The following is a 16322-nucleotide window of genomic DNA, read 5'->3' as shown; positions in this document are numbered from 1 at the left end:
GACAAGTCCCAAAGCAGTGTTGTGAATTATACATTACTTTATCTATTATAAAGTAACAGCTTTAGAAACACCAGCCCTTCTGCATTCCTCTTCCCCACAAATGACCCAGAAACAAATCAAGTCACTTCTCACTTACCTGTCTGGTAACCACAGCAGCCAAGGGTGGAAGGGGTGATTTGGCTTCCCAGTATTCCCAGCTGGTCAGTGCTGGTACATGGCACAGTTGAGGTGGCCACAACACACAGAGTTCCATAGAATTCCAGAGGGCTCCAACCCACACAGAGCAACATCCTGCCACTCCAGAAGGCTGCAGGCATCTGCCCTTTCTGTCCCTCAGCCCAGCCTTTCATCCCCTCCTGCTGATGCCCTGCACCTGTGTGCCCTCTGCTCCCTTTGGTGGTTGGGCAGTGCCCTGGGCTCTCGTTACCTTCAATGCTGCTCACCTGCTGCCCACAGCTGTGGCCCATCAGCCACTCCCAATCACCACAAACTCTGTACCCACACCCCGTCTCTGCTGACCTGTTGCAGCAAGTCCAGAGGAGACCAGCAAGACAAGGGGATGGAGCACCTCTCCTGTGAGGCAAGGCTGGGAGAATTGGGGTTGATCAGTCTGGAAAAGGGAAGGCTTCAGGGTGACCTAATCAGAGCCTTCCAGGACCAATTGAGCCTACAAGAAAGAGGGAGAGAGACTAGGTACAAGGGCCTGGAGTGACAGGACAAGAGGGAATAGCTTCAAGCTGAAAGAGGGTAGACTTAGCATAGATATCAGGAAGAAATTCTTTACTGTCAGTGTGATGAGAAACTGGAACAGGCTGCCAAAAGAAGTTGTGGATGTGCCATATCTGGAAACATTCCAGACCAGAGTGGATGGGGATCTAAACAACCTGCTCTAGTGAAAATTATCCCTGGCCATGGCAGAGAAGTTGGACAGGATGATCTTTAAGGTCCCTTCCAAGCCAAGTAATTCTATGGCCTGCAGCTTTGGCAGTCAATTTGAGCAAATCCAGCACCCAAGGCTCTAGCACCAGAGCCTGGGGAGCAGCTTACTCTCAGGAGGAAATGCACAGGTGCTCTGTGGCAATGCCATCACCACAGCCACCTTGACCCCAGGGTCCCCAGGGCCCCACTGGGGTTGGCAGAGAGGGAACAGTATGGGCTCTGGAGGATAACTGGGATGCACACAGCATTATCTGTAGTGTCTTCACAGAGCCCCACAAACAACACTCATAATCTGTACCTTCTATGATGAACAAATGCCATAGGAGCAGAAAAATGCAGTACTAAGTAGGTTTTTCTCCCCTCTTCTCCTGCTGAAAGCAGAGGTGGGCCTTTCAGATATTTCAGCCAAATGATCTGAAATAGTCTGCAGCCACTCCTCAGTTCACAGACAAATATACTGTCATCCTCAGTGCTAACATGTCAACAAAGGTATTAAGTCATAGGTTTGAATCAAAAGGATGTTGAATAAAAAAGCCACTGCCTTTTAAATGGATTGATGAAATTGTTTTCTGCTTGTCTCAACCACACAAAACCTTGTTTTATAGAACACACAGTTAGCCTATAGACACCAAAGTGCTTTGTATTTTTTTCTTTTCCTAACTGAGAGAAGACTTAGACAGATATGATTTCTGGTGGAAATCTGCCCTGTTTCAAAGTATGGTGATAATAGGAACACCAGATTAATGGGCATCTCAGTTGGATTAAGGGAAACAAGGCATGAAAACATACATTACTGAATAAAGAAGATAAACTCTGCTTAGAATTGCACTGAGTAACTGTCAGTGACCAATAGATTACAAAGAACATTTCTCAAGATGCTGTTTATGTTGAAACAAATCTTTTGCAACCTGTGCTCTGCTCCTTAATGCTGGGGTCCTCTTTATAACACTGAGATTACACAAGGATAAAGTGGTTAAAGAGTTAAAATAGTAAAACAGATACAACAGTTGGACTTGGTGGTCTTAAAGGTCTTTTCCAACTTAAATGATTCTCTGGTTCTACAATGTCAGCACTTCTATTGTCCTCTCAATATTACAAGCAAAAAGAGCAGTCTGCATGCACGAATCTCTGACAAAATGATTTTCAAGGCTCCTGTACTTTAGCACATTTCTGTCTTCCAAGCAAAATGGGAAGTGAACCCAGACTGGAAGCAGAACAAGGTGGGTTGGCTGAGGGAGGCTGTCACAGCCTTTGCCAGCCACATCTTGCTGTAGGGCTGGCAATCTTTTAAGCTGCCCTTTACATGCCGAGTCCCTCTCTTTCCTCCCTAAAGAAGGGATTTTACCACCCTACTTGCAAATACATGCAGAGAAAGAGGTAGGGAATGGCATCTAAGCTGGACAGGACCCCTGAGAAATTCTCACACAAAACACTGATGGATGAGATCAGCAACAATACAAGTATGATAAACTCGAGACAGGAACTAAAATAAGGGGGGAAAAGTGAAAACAAACTAAAATCTGTTTCTACCATCAAGATGCAGCTGTAGACATTAGTGTCAGAGGAAGATGTGGAGACAAAACCTGATAATAAAAAGTTATTGCAGGATACGTGAACATAAAAAAATATGGATTTGAAAATAACATTAAAAATGCTTGGCTTTTATCAGCATCACACTCAATGTAGCTCATGATTCTTTTGCTTCCTTACTATTACACACTTCTTTGTGGACTACCACCAAACAGCTGCAAGGACAAGGATGGGGCTGATTTAATGCAGCAGCTTCCCTACTCCCTCTAGTTTATCTTCCTCGCAGTAGGAATCCATCACATTTATATGCACCAGAGCAGAAATAACAGTATTTCCAGTTAAAACTCTAACACAAATTAAGCTCTGCTTTATTGGTTACTATTAAGTCAGGATTTTTTTTTAATGCATTGAGAATCTTTTTTATAAAAGTCAGATGTTTTAGTCCATGTTTCTTAGACAAACTTTTGATTTCATTAAAAATTGCATAAAAAATAAAAGTATCACATTTGTTTAAAAAAATTGATTGAGGCAATATTAGCCCAATCATGCTAAAAATACCTTTTGTAACTGTTTCATCATGTCTTGATTAGGGTTCTTGATCAAGCAAATTCTTTTTTGATGCTTTACAATGCCTTCTCTTGTTGAACCTGGTGCTTCATGAGAGCTGTCTGAGCCCTAGCCCACAGGGGAGCATAAAAAACCCAATGCAGTTTTCACTAGTCATCATAGCCACACTCCCAGACAGATTTTTCATTGGGGCACCTTTTGGGTTTCTTTCCATAGATAACTAAATATCCAAGTAAAACATGAAATGAACAGTTTTACATTTAAAAACAGCCTTGATAAATAACCTTCAACCTGTCCTACTCATTATTATACACTCAGCATTTCCATGTGTGCTGAGGAGCTGATATTATACCTGGGTTAATCATACATGCACTGAAATACATAACTCCCCTTCAGCATCTGCAGGGGAGCTCTGTCAGGCTGGCAAACAAGCCAGGAGCTGCAGCAGACCCTGCTTCCCTGTTTAGCAACTGGAAAATAAAAGCATCAGAGGCACCAGGGCAGTAGAGCAAGACAGTGTGTGCTGGCAGGCTGAGCTGGTTTCATTCCCTGCATGAGCAGAATAGGGTGCATGGCTTGTTTTTCTGTCAGGGAGCCAGGAGTTCATAGGTAGTGGGGCTGAGCTGATCCAGAGCTAACTGGAGGGGATTTCACTCACACTCCAGCATTGTCCTCTCAGCACAACCCTGGCTGCTTCCAGCAGCAGCTTTCTTCTCCCCTCCACCTCCCCTGCCCTTTTCATTATCACTGCTGCACTCAATAAGGTAGCAACATATGTGCTGTTTTTTCCCAGTCCAGCAACAGTAAGTGTTAAGTAGATGATAGCTCCAAAATGCAACGTGTATCTCATATTTTGTGACTAACACAATCTCCCAATCAGGACATTTTGATCTTCCAGTTATAGCAAGGGACTTTGGCAGGAAATGATCTTTTTACATCTCTCATAAACTCTCAGAAAGTCTGCTTTTGGTTCACTCTTTCTGCTAAAGAACACCAATAGTTTCTCTTTGGTTTCCCAGTGTATGTTTACCAAGCTGATACGGGCTGCAAGGCAGATCGAAAGAAACACTTGGTTTGTTTTCTTTTATTTTGGCACTGATAAGAGTGTGGAGTCCCATTTTAAAACCAGGAGGAAAATAATTGGCATGTCCCAGTTATTTTTTTACACACAGGCACACATGAATGCATGCACACACAGATTTTAGGGTTTTTTATGGGTACCTTCTTGACTTGCAGCCAAGCCATGTCAATGGGAGCCAGCTCATGTATTTAATTGTATCAGCATATAATGGCAGACAGATTTTCTTCCTTTCTGCACTGCAGCACGAGAAGCTTTCCTAGGAAAGCTTGTTTTTTACTAGGAAACAGGAGAGTGCATGGTAAAAGAAGCAAACTCCCTGCTTCCATCATCCAGGAGAGATTAAAAACACAGACATATCTAGATGATAAACTGAAACACAGTATCGTGCCCCCTGTGTAATTTATGGAATACATGCCTGAACTAATAAACGCCTCAGGGAATAGTTAGTGGTGAGGGGAAGCCTTAAGTGCAGTGGTTACATTAAAATCAGGCTACACTAGCTAATGCTTTTCTTTTAGGTACAGGCAACAAAACAGAAGCTGTAGTCCAAAACTCAAAAAAAATCTGCTGAACTTTCAGCCCTCTGTGTCTCTGTCTCCCTTTCCACAAACACACAACCCTCTCAGTACATTCCAACCAGGAAATAACAAAAAATTGCTTGGAAAACACAGATATTACTGTTCCCTTATTATGGTCAACATTCAGCAGAATATGCAAAATAATACACTTTATGCCTTTTAAGCTTGAAACTGATGTGAAGAGAACAAAAAGGACTGCAAGTTCTTTATCCAGCAAGTTGGGTTGAAGGTAAGGTCACTGCTTGCCAGCAGGCTATGACTGACTCTAATTAAACATTTTTATACCACTCATCTGTGGCTGGGGAACATGTCATTAAAACACAGGAAACATTAATCTACATATTAATGCTAGAGAAAGAAAACTTTTACACAATCTTTACTCAACAATTAAAAGAAGCTTACAAAACTTTAACCCTTGGAAATACCACACCACCACCACCTAGTAAGAGCTCCAAGTGGACGTTACTCTGATAATTACCTGTTTCTTCATCAAGTCACACCAGTTTTGCACCATTTTGAGGGTCCTTATCCCAATACTGTTCCATTCTGTTGCCTCCATACTCACAGACCTTAAATTAGGGGATTGGCCGCATGTATTTACTGCATTTTTGACTGTTTGGAACAAACTTCAAATGCTTTTCAGAAAAATGGTGGGTGATCACTCTATAAATCCCTACGTTTCAGGCTAGTCAAGAGCCCAGCATATACTGTTATTTATTCATTATTTATTTTTGTCAGGCACTGTGGTCCATCTTGAAGCAATTGCTTTGCTGTGCGAAGGCATCTCCATGCTAGCTCCATCTGCTTATGAAACCAAGCAGTGTTTTGGGGCAGGAGGGTAGAAACAGAGGGGGATTTAGGGATGGACACAGATTTCTACACTCTTGTCTGTTCACCAGAAGTACACAAAATTTGTCTGTTGCTTCTGAGGTGATATTTAGTTCTTGCACTGAATGCTCCCATTTATTCTCTTTCCTTTCTGTAAGGAGTTATATTTAAGTTCAAACCCTTAAATAGAGGTTTATAGAGACTAGAAATGGTCTAACTAGTAACGTTCATTTTGTCTTAGATTTTATAAATCTATATACCTATAGAGAGCAGATTTAGTATTTTTGTAGGTATGCAATTAATTTGAGGACATTTTCTTCTATTGGTTCCTATATATGAATATGTATTGATGAAGAAAGAGAACATTTATATTTAACATTTCCATCTGCACTTCTAGAAATGCAGCACACAGTTTCACCAGTAGCATATTATCACTGCTCTTACTTTTCAGGTTTTTTCATAACAAAAAGTCTGTCATCCAGTCCTCACTGTTACAAAAGCATTTAGTTAAACTAGTTAAACAAGTTCAGATTGTTGCTGGAACCGCAGTGGAAATATTTACAGTAAAACTCACCTGGCTTCAAGTATTGTTCCAAAGTTGAAATCCAGCCCAGTCTTGGAAGTTCACAAAGGTTCATTAGCTTATTTGAGCAAAACCCAGGCCCGTTTTCAAGTAAACTTTGGCTGATATTTAGTTCTAGATAAAGGGCACAGTATGATAGTGATATGATTAAAATGGCTTGAATGCAAACCCTCTGCTCCCTCCATTATTGTTTTGGTTGCCTATTCAACACTCATAAAACCGGCCACTCACTTTCAGAGGGAGGTTTGCTGCTCATGCTCACAAATACTCACTGAGCAGCCAAAGGATTTACACAATCAGCTAAAAAAAATACAAAATGTGGGCAAGTGAAAGTATAGCTGGTTATTTAGGGAGTTAAAATGTCTCCAAAATTGGAATGAGCAAAGTGTGTTCTACCTTAGCAAGAGACAAAAAGGGAAAACAGCATCCTCCAAATCCTTACAGACTTCAAAATCTATTCCAAATGCTTATGACCATCTGAAAGATTTATAAAATTAATTTTATAAATTTAGTTTCTTATTGTCCATTAACCCAGTGACCCAGATTTCACTGCAGCTCTGATCCAAACAAAAATCTTTCTAATCAAATGGGAAGATCCTTAATGAAGTTTAAGGACACACTGAGACCTGGTCTGTCCTACCATGCCATATTGCATGTCACTAATCTGCAGAGAGCTACAGCTAGTTTGTCAGGATTAAACAAGGGAGGAATGAAAGTATTATTACCTCCTCTGAGGCTTCAAATCAGTTTTCAGTCTGCTGTGATGACCCTGGCCACCTTCAAGGCTCCCTGGAGAAAAGAAGAAAAGGAAATTAATAAATAGGGGTTCATAAAAATGGCTGTAGCTCTAAAGAGCATCCACTGCTCTCTTTTTTCATCCCATGGTACACTGTGAAGAAAGACTGCCTCAACCATATGAAAATATAATAAAACGCATATGTTTCTTTTATATATGGAAAAGGTATGTAATTAGTTTTAGTTTAAAATAAGAAAAAAATGGGCTGGATGAAATTGTGCTCACTATAAAAGAGAAAAGAGCACCTTTTTTTTTTTTTAAGAAAGGCTCTTCTTAAAAAAATTCCTAGTAAAACAAGCAGATGGACTAATTTCACTTAAGCTAAAAATAATATAGAAGTGGAGAAAGCCAAGCTTGAGCCTCCCTTTGTAAGGAGTGTCAGGTATATATTTAGAGAGATCCACATTTTCCTTGGCAGCTTGGGACAGGAATCAAAGGCATACCTTTGCTGCTTAACAAATCATTATCTTTACCTTTACTGCTTAGGCAAAGAGGACCAGAAGTCTCAGTTGAGTACTGAACCTTCTCCTTGTCCAAATAGTTTTTGGTTCATTCCCTGGCTCCACTTTGGAGTCTTTCAGCCAGCCCTCTTCAAGGCAAATGTGGAATGGAGAATTTTGATCCTGATGCAATCTGGATTCAAGGAGGGACTGCTCCATGACTCTGGATCTAGAAGCCCTACCTTGGTTTGTGCTTGATGATAGAAATGTAACTGAATGGATTTTTCCAAGGCATGGGAATGTTTTCAGGAGGCAAGAAAGGCTTTTAGGAAACAGCCTTGCCTTGTGCCTTTATGGGATGTTAGAAATCCTGCTGCAAGTTTAATTTGTATATATTCAGATATGACCAATTCCCAGTATTACTCCTCTACACTGCCTCTCTCTTTGACGGGTATGTCAGGAAATGAAGGAAACATCAGAAAATTCCAGGTTTGATTGTGGATGCTGTTTGATACAGTGCAAAACTAAAAGACCTTCTATTTAAAGCATAGAGCCTCTCTTCCTAAAAATGTGGAATACACCAGATTTTGGTCTCCTCCTAATCAGCTACTTGTAATTTTTCTCCTTAAATAAGGGAATTTCTCTCTTTCAGCTCAGTCTGAGTTTTTCCTTATATTTCCTCTCCCCTGACCTGCTAAGGAGGGGAGTGACAGAGCAGATTTGGTGGGCACTTGTTGTCCAGCTCAGGGTCAACTCAGCACACAAACCAAGGAACCAAAATCACTGGGTTAAGCATGAGGAGGAAGGGGAAGAGAAGGGAAGGGACAAGTGGAAAAAGAGATGGACCTTTTTGAGAGGTGGTAACAATCAACTTAAAACAAACATTTTACTTATAAAATCTAGACCAAAATTAACCACAATCTCAAAAACATAGATCTTCCTTATTTATACCAGGTTCCCCTTTGGAATACAATCACATTTTAAATCATGACTAAGCAGACTAAATAATACTAGGTACTCTAATTTCTATTCATAATTTAAAGTATTTCTGAAGTGAGCAATCCCTGAGTGAAGAAAGAATGTAAACTCAGAATATGTGTTCAGTAATATTTGCTTAGTGAAAAAAAAAAATCTTTAGAGTTGCTACTGTGGCTCACTATTAAATCTGAGTAGCTGGGTCAGAATGATTTATGTGCTAAGTTATTAAAAGTAAATCAAATAAACGCATGGGAACACCAGTCAGTTCTTTTGCTCTCCCTAAATCCCCCTCAGGTTATTTCTCATATATCAGCAGTGTGGCCAAGCAGGCTGCAGGACTGCTCAAGTGTCATGATAATATTTTGGCATCTCCAATAAGCAGTGACAAAGGGGAAGATTTGACACTCTCCAAAATTGTTTTGGAAGTGTTTATTCATGTAATTATGACAAGCTGTGTTAATTAATGCTGAAGGACCCTTCTCACTTTCCCAAAATTACACTTATCTTGGTGTCTTGAACATTTTCAGGATGTATTTGAGACCCTTAGAAATATATTTATGCACATGAAACATAAAATACCTTTTCAGAGTTGCAATCCTGCAGTCTTACTCTATTTTCTTCTTCCAGGTTTCACAGTGATTAAGTTTCAACATCAGTTTCCTTAATGAGTCGTTATATCTGAAATGATTTTACTATAATTACTCTTGAATCACAGAATGGTTTGGGTTGGAAGGCACCTTTAAGATCAGCCAGTTTCAGGCTCCTGGCCATGGGCAGGGACACCTTCCTTTAGATCAGGTTTGCTCATATAGAATGTGTCCCTGATCATGGCAGGGAAAAATTAAAGTTAAGTTAACCAAGTTTAAAAGATTTAAAATATATCTTCAGTCAAAAAGCCTTACTGGCATCGTCTCAGGCTTTTTCCCTATGTGACTATTTTGCACAGAATATTGCAAACCATACATAAATTACATTCATTTTTATAAGGATATCTTTCACATTATGTTCTCTGTTGTGGAAACTTTGCCATACACAAAGAACTTCCATTATATTTTACTTTATTCTAATCCCAGTTATGCTTGTCAGGATTCATGAAAGCTCAGTGCACTCATTCAAGCTGTGAGAGAGCAGACTTTAGAGGGCTATGCCTTTTTAGACTGCTCTTCTTTCAGGTTCATCTAGGATGAAATAAATAGTTTGGGCCCATGTTGTTTCTCAAGGAGGCTTAGAAAGAAATTGTCCATGTTTAGGATCTCAGCCAGTGAAATAATTTCCCTTTTATATTCTTTCTTACTGGAACACCAAGATGGAAAATTCATCATATTTGCTGAAGGAATAAATGATTATTTTCATGTATGAGCATGCTCCCCAATTAACCAGTTCCCATGGCTGTCACAGACACACACAAATATCACTGGTTATATCACTGGATGTGTGTTCTGACCTGGAAAATTGTCACCATCTCTAAATGGGGATGGATCTATCTGTGAAACTGCCTTGAAGAAGTCTACCCTTCACCTCTGAAGGCACATCTCACAGTGCTCTGCAGTGTGACCTCTTTACCACACAGGACTTGGGAAAATGCACAATTAAAGTTATTTGTTTGGACATTCTATTGCTACTCCTATCATCACTTCTCTCTTAATTCACAAGTAACCTTCATAATCTGAAACAGGTTATGACTTTTCATAGAGTTACTTCTGAGAACTAACATTGCCAAACATTTCTATTTCCTGTTGTTTATTAATAAAAGCAGAAGTTTCACATAAAAAGAATGTTAGTTCTCAGTGTTTTCTCTCCACATAAAATGTTTGCTTTCTTACAAAACAGCAAAACCCATTAATATCCCAACATCATTTTCTTTCACCTGTCCTGGTGTCCCATGTAAGTTGGTTGGTTTGTATTCCCAAGGATCAGGTTCTCAGCTAGACTGAAAAATAAAAGTTGCTGGGAATCTTCAGGAAGGGGGCACCATTCTTCTCTGAAGGCCAAAAAGTGGCAGATGAAAGTGGCAGTACGTTTGTGCCAGCACATTTACCACAGACAGTTCTCTTAAGCAATCCTTACATAAACTGCAGCCAAAAAAGAGATTTCAGCTGAAGTTTTCAGTATTTGGAGTGCCTCTAAATCAACAGAACATACAGAGAAAACATGTCTTATGCTGGGAAAAAATACTTATTTTTAAATAGCTTCCATTTTCCTATTAAACAGAATAGCACTTTCATAAAATAAAATGCTCATATTAATGAGCCCTCTGTAGTGACCAACAGGGAAAGAAAGAGCAATCAAATATGAGATTATTCTTATTGATTCTTACGTCATAACACTTGAGGAATAGTCTGCAGATACCATCTGCAGGTAAACCCTGGAATTAAATTGACACAAATTTCAGCTCATGACCACCTCTGAGTTCAAAATTCAGTCCTATCCATTCCATTTTTTCCAAGCCATCTTCAAATTCCAAAAGAACTTTAAATCCTCACAACATTTTTAAATCCTCACAAAAGAGTAATGTTATGATGGAGAAAAACAAATAACTATTTGCTAGTGCTATAGCTCATTTCAGATTCTGAAAAAGCTAACTTGCATTTAAAATTTTCAAAAAAATAAGCTGCCATTAGACATTACAAATGATATATAGCTAATTCTGTAAGTCTTTGGACATTCTGAAGGAATATATGAGTTTTCTTCTCAAAGTACAGGCACTCTATTCCCATCCCTACAATCAGAAAAGGTTAAGCTGTTCTCTGAGCCACTTATTTTTGGGTCAGCAAAGTAAGAGCACTGCTAAAATGTAAGGTTTCATCTTTCAACAGGAAATGTCTGCCTGGAGTAAGATTTTCTTTCACAGCAGCCCTGAGTTTATGGTAGCAATGGCTTGCACTGCAGGGAAAGTGAGGGGGAGAACAAGTACCAGGTACTGTGCACAAAACTGGATGGAAAAGCTGAACAACTTTTTGTAAAGCTGAACAACTTTTTTCCCCTTCCATTCCAGAGGGAAAGTGGTAGGCATTCTCCAACACTGCCTAATTTATTTACTTTTATTTAGAAATGTATAAGGTGCTCTTTTCTTGAGCACAAATGAAATGAAGAAACAAGAGACAGTTTTCCACTCACTCTCCCAAACCTCAGCCCAACAGCTGTTTCCTCAGGGACACCTTCTCCACACCACACTAAGCTCTTGTCTCCTGTCCTTTTACCAGCTCCTACATCAGATTCTTTTATCTTTTCCTTATCTCTCCCACAGGTAGGCAAACAACCAAAAAACAGAGGCTGGGAGAACTGTTCCTGCTGCCAATTGCCTTCAGCGAGCCTTTCCTGCATCCTGACACCCTGTATGGGTGACTGCATGTCACCCTTTTGGGTGGCAGCAAACAACGTCTTTACAACTGTTTAATTTCCTTTAAGACACTAAAATTGCATTGATTTACTAATTATTTTAGGCTTTCAGGAAACTTAGTTTTAGCTATAGAATTTCTTTTCCTTATTTTGTTTCTTATATTTAAATAATCTTTCCTAAGTTTTAATAATGGAAATTAAAACAGGACTGTATGAAATAAGCAGAATATCTAGAAAGCAACTTTAGATTAATAGCTATCACTTGTTAACAGGGAAAAAATTACCAGAAGGGAATGCTGTTATCTGAAAAATTCAGATGGCTAGCCAGAAAAAGCCAAGAACCTTTCCAGAGTCACTGAGATGAATTGTAGATTTCTGAGGAGCTGCCACTCCATTCATTGATTTAGTGGTTTCTCATGGTAGCAAACCTCAGAGCATGAAAGAGAAGCCTCTCATTTCATCAATCACCCCCAAAGCTCAGGTACCACTGGTGCCTGTATGGGCAAGAAGAAAGGAAAAGCACATCAGGGGTGACTTTCATGAGGCAATGGTACTATTTAATTTATTTTTTTTTGAGCCCCAAAAGCAACCAGCAGTGTTAACTTGCTATGAATATCTCAAAGCTACAGCAGCAACAATAGAATTAAATAATTCTGACACTAAAAGAAAGCTGAGGTAGAGTTATCTCCACTGTCAGGATGGAAGTGCTGTTTAAGCCCAGCTGGACTACCAGCTCATTTCAAGCTTTCTGCTGAATTTATATTGAGTGCTAATGATCTCCAGCTAATTCCAGATTGGAGTTAAGAGCTTACAACAGAAACTGACCTTTGCTGTCCCAGAGGAAGAAAGGGAGTGAAATGATTATCTGAGGCTATTTGTAAGGTCTGAAAAGCCACTTAATGGATCAATAAATCAAACAGTGACTGAAGCTGGTTTAGAAAGCAGGTGTGTGGATTCTGGTAGTGAATAGGTGTTTCATGTGAGAGAACAGTGTGGGTTGTGTTAGACTGAATGAAATCAGCTGAACTGTGTCCTGTAAATCCCTAAAGCAGGATGACATTTGTTCTACCTTCTTGTCAGAGCACAGTAAAACACCCTTGGACATGTGGCTTGCACAAAATGTGCCAGCATAACATGCATGTGATATTTGGTGAGTTTTAATGCAGTGCACTAGTAACAGATAAATGCATCAGTGTTTATCAAGGTAGATCAGTCAAAGGTTGCCAGCAAACATCAAAGACTGTTTAGTGCTCACATTTAGGATACTTTCTCATTTATGACAGAATAATATATCACTGAACTAGCCTCAAAGAAAAATGATGGACAGGACAAAAAGACGACCAGCTTGCTTAGGAAAATTAAAAGCAAGTGAAGCCCTAAACCTCAGCTTTCCTGTCCTGCCCATGGCATGAGGGAACTCCAGAGACAACTGCTTCTTCCAAGTGATATTCAGCTTGCCAGCAGACATAGAGAAAACTTCCACAGGAAATGCTGCAAGAGCCACCCACATTATCCCAAGAGTGCTGCATTAGTCCTTTGGCAAATCAGTGGTCTTCATTAAAGAGTGACATGTAATTTTTCCTGGAATATTTTAAGATGTTTTTGTCAGCTTAGGGTTTTTTAATTATTAAAATTTGCCAGACTTGGATTTTTGTTACAAAAATGGTGGAAATAGTAGAGAAAACAGGCTTGCTCTCTGGAAACATATAATATTTTAATTTATGGAAATTTGAAAGGCACTGCACAATGTGCTGTAGTGTCCCACAATGCTCAGTGTTCACCCAGCAGAAAGATTTACTCAGTAAAATCACACTTTTTCCAATTCTTCTCATTCCATGCTGATGTATTACAGTGGAGTAAGGCCAGAGTCTTAGTCTATTCCATGTTAAATAAATAAACACAGAACAAGTAGGTAAGACACAAACTTATTTTTTACTTCACAGATCTCTTAAGACAGAGTATATATGAATGTCCCCTTGCCCCTAAAAACTTTGTAGCAGCAGTCTGGAGCATGATTCTTGTGGCAAAGCCAACTCCAAGCCAATACTTGCTGGTATTATCACTGCAGCACCTTCCTCCATACAAATTTGTCCCAGAGAGTACATTTTTGAGCTAAATCCAATAATCATCCTGAAATAGCATTTTCCAAATGTTTTCCAGTCCATAACAGGCAGTATCTAGTAAAGCAGTGAGTATAACTTTGGTAGAAGGAAACCTGTACTTCCACTAAATCTTTCTAAATATTCAAAAAATATTAAACTGGAAGGAACTATTAGTCTGTTGGGATGTGATAAAAAATCAGTATCAACCTAGACAATTACAGAAGTTGCTTAGCATCAAATAAAGTCAGGTGCAAAATGCTTAGCTTAAATCAGGGAAATTATATGCACAAAGCCAGAATAAAGAATGATTAAGCAGCAGCTGCTAAGAGGTTTTGAGGAGCACCATGGATCACTAGCTGAACATAAATCAAAGCTGTGCTCTGTGGAGAGAGCAGGTATCACACTGGGATGTGTTTTACAATATTGCCTGAGGAAGGATGGAGATGGAGCCCTTCCTGTGGCTGTGCCAGGAGGCTCTGGATGCCTGCCCTGGAAACACCAAACCACGAACAAAGTTCACCATTTACAGAGTCTGCAAAGAGGGGTGAGAGTGAGAATAAGAGATAAGGGGAAGGAGATGAGGACACAGGGGAGGGGGAGCAAAGGAGCTTAAGAGAAAACAGGATGAGGGTGACAGCAGCTTTCAAAGAACAGAAATGAGAACAGCTCTTAAACCATTGGGACTTCCAGGAGCAAACAGCCATGAAGTTATGGAATTAAACTTCAGCAGCAAAGATGAGTTGTGCACTGGGGGGAGGCTAATAAAGCCATCAGGCTGGCCCAGGGAAAGCATCACTGGAAGCCCTGAAGACAAATGTGTTCAGAGACACAGATGCACTTGATTCTCCCACTGGGGCAGCAGAGACCTCAGCAGGCACTTTCCAGCCTTACACTCAATTATCCTGTGATTCTACAAAACCATTGCCATCACAGCATTATTCATCTCTTTAGAAACTGTGCAGCCACTACTGAAATAAAATAAAGGGAGAAGAGGGGGTGATGAGTTTTTTTAATAAGTTTCTTGTGATGGATGTGAGTCCCTGATAGGCTCCTGGGTGCCTATTAAGGAAATCTCCAGATGGATACCAGTCTAATATTTCCCATTTTGTCTTCTTTTTTACCCTCACTACGATTATTTAGATTCCATTTTGTTTATACTAATCTTAGTGCAACACATCCTCCACTCCAGCAATTTTCAAATACAACCCCTCAGAACAGCCCAAGAGATCCCCTGCATGATAAAGAAGTGCCAGGAATCTTTTTCTTCTTCTTCTTTTTTTTTTTTTAATGAACATGTTTTTGAGTTAATAATATGCTGAGAGAGCAGCTGCACTCAGCAAAACTGCAGCTATAAAACCCTGAAAAGCTTGTGTTTCTTTCACATCATGCTGCAGCCAAGCCAGCTGAGCCTACATCTGCCTCAAATCACTGGCAGGTAAAGTTTGTGTCTCACTACAGGGATGTAGTCCCACTGGGTTATTTTATTTATTTGAAGCAGAGCAAACTGAAACATTTGGTTTAGCTTGAAATCATGTTTCTCCCCAAAGTTCACATGAATTTCAACTGACTGGGTTTTTTTTTCCTTTTTTTTTTGCACTGTTTTGTTTTGATGTGCCTGATTTTACTGTGTGTGCTGCATACTTGCAGCCACAAACAAAAGCCACAGAGCTGGTGGGGATTGCCACGGCTCTTTGTGCTGCCATGTGCTTCAAGGACCATGACAAAGGACCGTGGGGCTTGCATTTGGAAATTCTGAAACACAGAAACCCAAGGTAGGCCACACCAAGGCCAATGTGAGTTAACAAACTCTAAAACTGGTGGGTCATATACTAATGGAACAGCAATCCAAATATCTCAGCTTTTCTCTTTTTCCAGCCCTGTTAGCTTTTACTGGTTTTGACGTTCCTCTTGCTATTTGCATCCACATTCCCTGAAATCATTTCTGTTCCCATAAATCCCTTCTGTATTGCCAACACTGCATTGAGTTTGTCTTTCAGATGGTCATTCCAAAAAAACGCTGTGAAAAATCATTTTCCAAGCTCTTAAATCACGCCTGCACGTACCACCCAACTGATCTGGGGAGTAGTGCTCAACCAAATCATAATATTCAAGGTTAGCAATGCCAGCTAAAGCAAACATTGGCCACAGGTCAATGCAGATCTTTCTTTGCTCTGCAATCCTCCCTGCTCATCCTTGGTTACCTTCCTGCTCCCACCTCCCCATGACTCAGGAACTTCAGTCACACAGATCTGAAGGTTGGCTTAAATAAACCCCTTTAAGCAGCCCTCTCCAGCATAAATGATTCTTTCTTCTACCTCAAAAAAACATTAGATAATGGTGTTTAAGTATTTTCATGTCTGTTCATCTACACATTTGAAATTATACTTTGTACTTATCTTTCCACATGAGAGTTTATTCTGGAGTCACTGAGTCAATGCATTTAGCCAGAAAAAAAAAAAATGAAATACAAGAACTTCAACAATTATCCTGGAGGAAATAAACCTCAGTAAGTTTGACCAGATCAGTTAGTTACAAATATCAGAAGACACTGATGGCAAATA

General features: G+C 39.8%; 1 long non-coding RNA gene across 1 annotated transcript in view; it reads right to left on the bottom strand.

Annotated features, from left to right (window-relative positions):
- Positions 1-9003, bottom strand: part of LOC113459101 (uncharacterized) — a 102301-nt gene extending 93298 nt beyond the window's left edge. Inside the window, exons 1-3 of the long non-coding RNA XR_012580303.1 lie at positions 8900-9003; positions 6832-6895; positions 6098-6220 (exon numbers count right to left, since the gene is read on the bottom strand). This is a non-coding gene — a long non-coding RNA (uncharacterized LOC113459101). The remainder of the gene's footprint in view (positions 1-6097; positions 6221-6831; positions 6896-8899) is intronic.
- Between the last annotated feature and the right edge of the window lie 7319 nt (positions 9004-16322).

The sequence above is a fragment of the Zonotrichia albicollis genome, chromosome 5, assembly GCF_047830755.1.
Source record: "Zonotrichia albicollis isolate bZonAlb1 chromosome 5, bZonAlb1.hap1, whole genome shotgun sequence".
NCBI lineage: Eukaryota > Metazoa > Chordata > Aves > Passeriformes > Passerellidae > Zonotrichia > Zonotrichia albicollis.
Note: the sequence above shows the minus strand (reverse complement) of the source record. Positions and strands in the feature narration are given on the sequence as shown.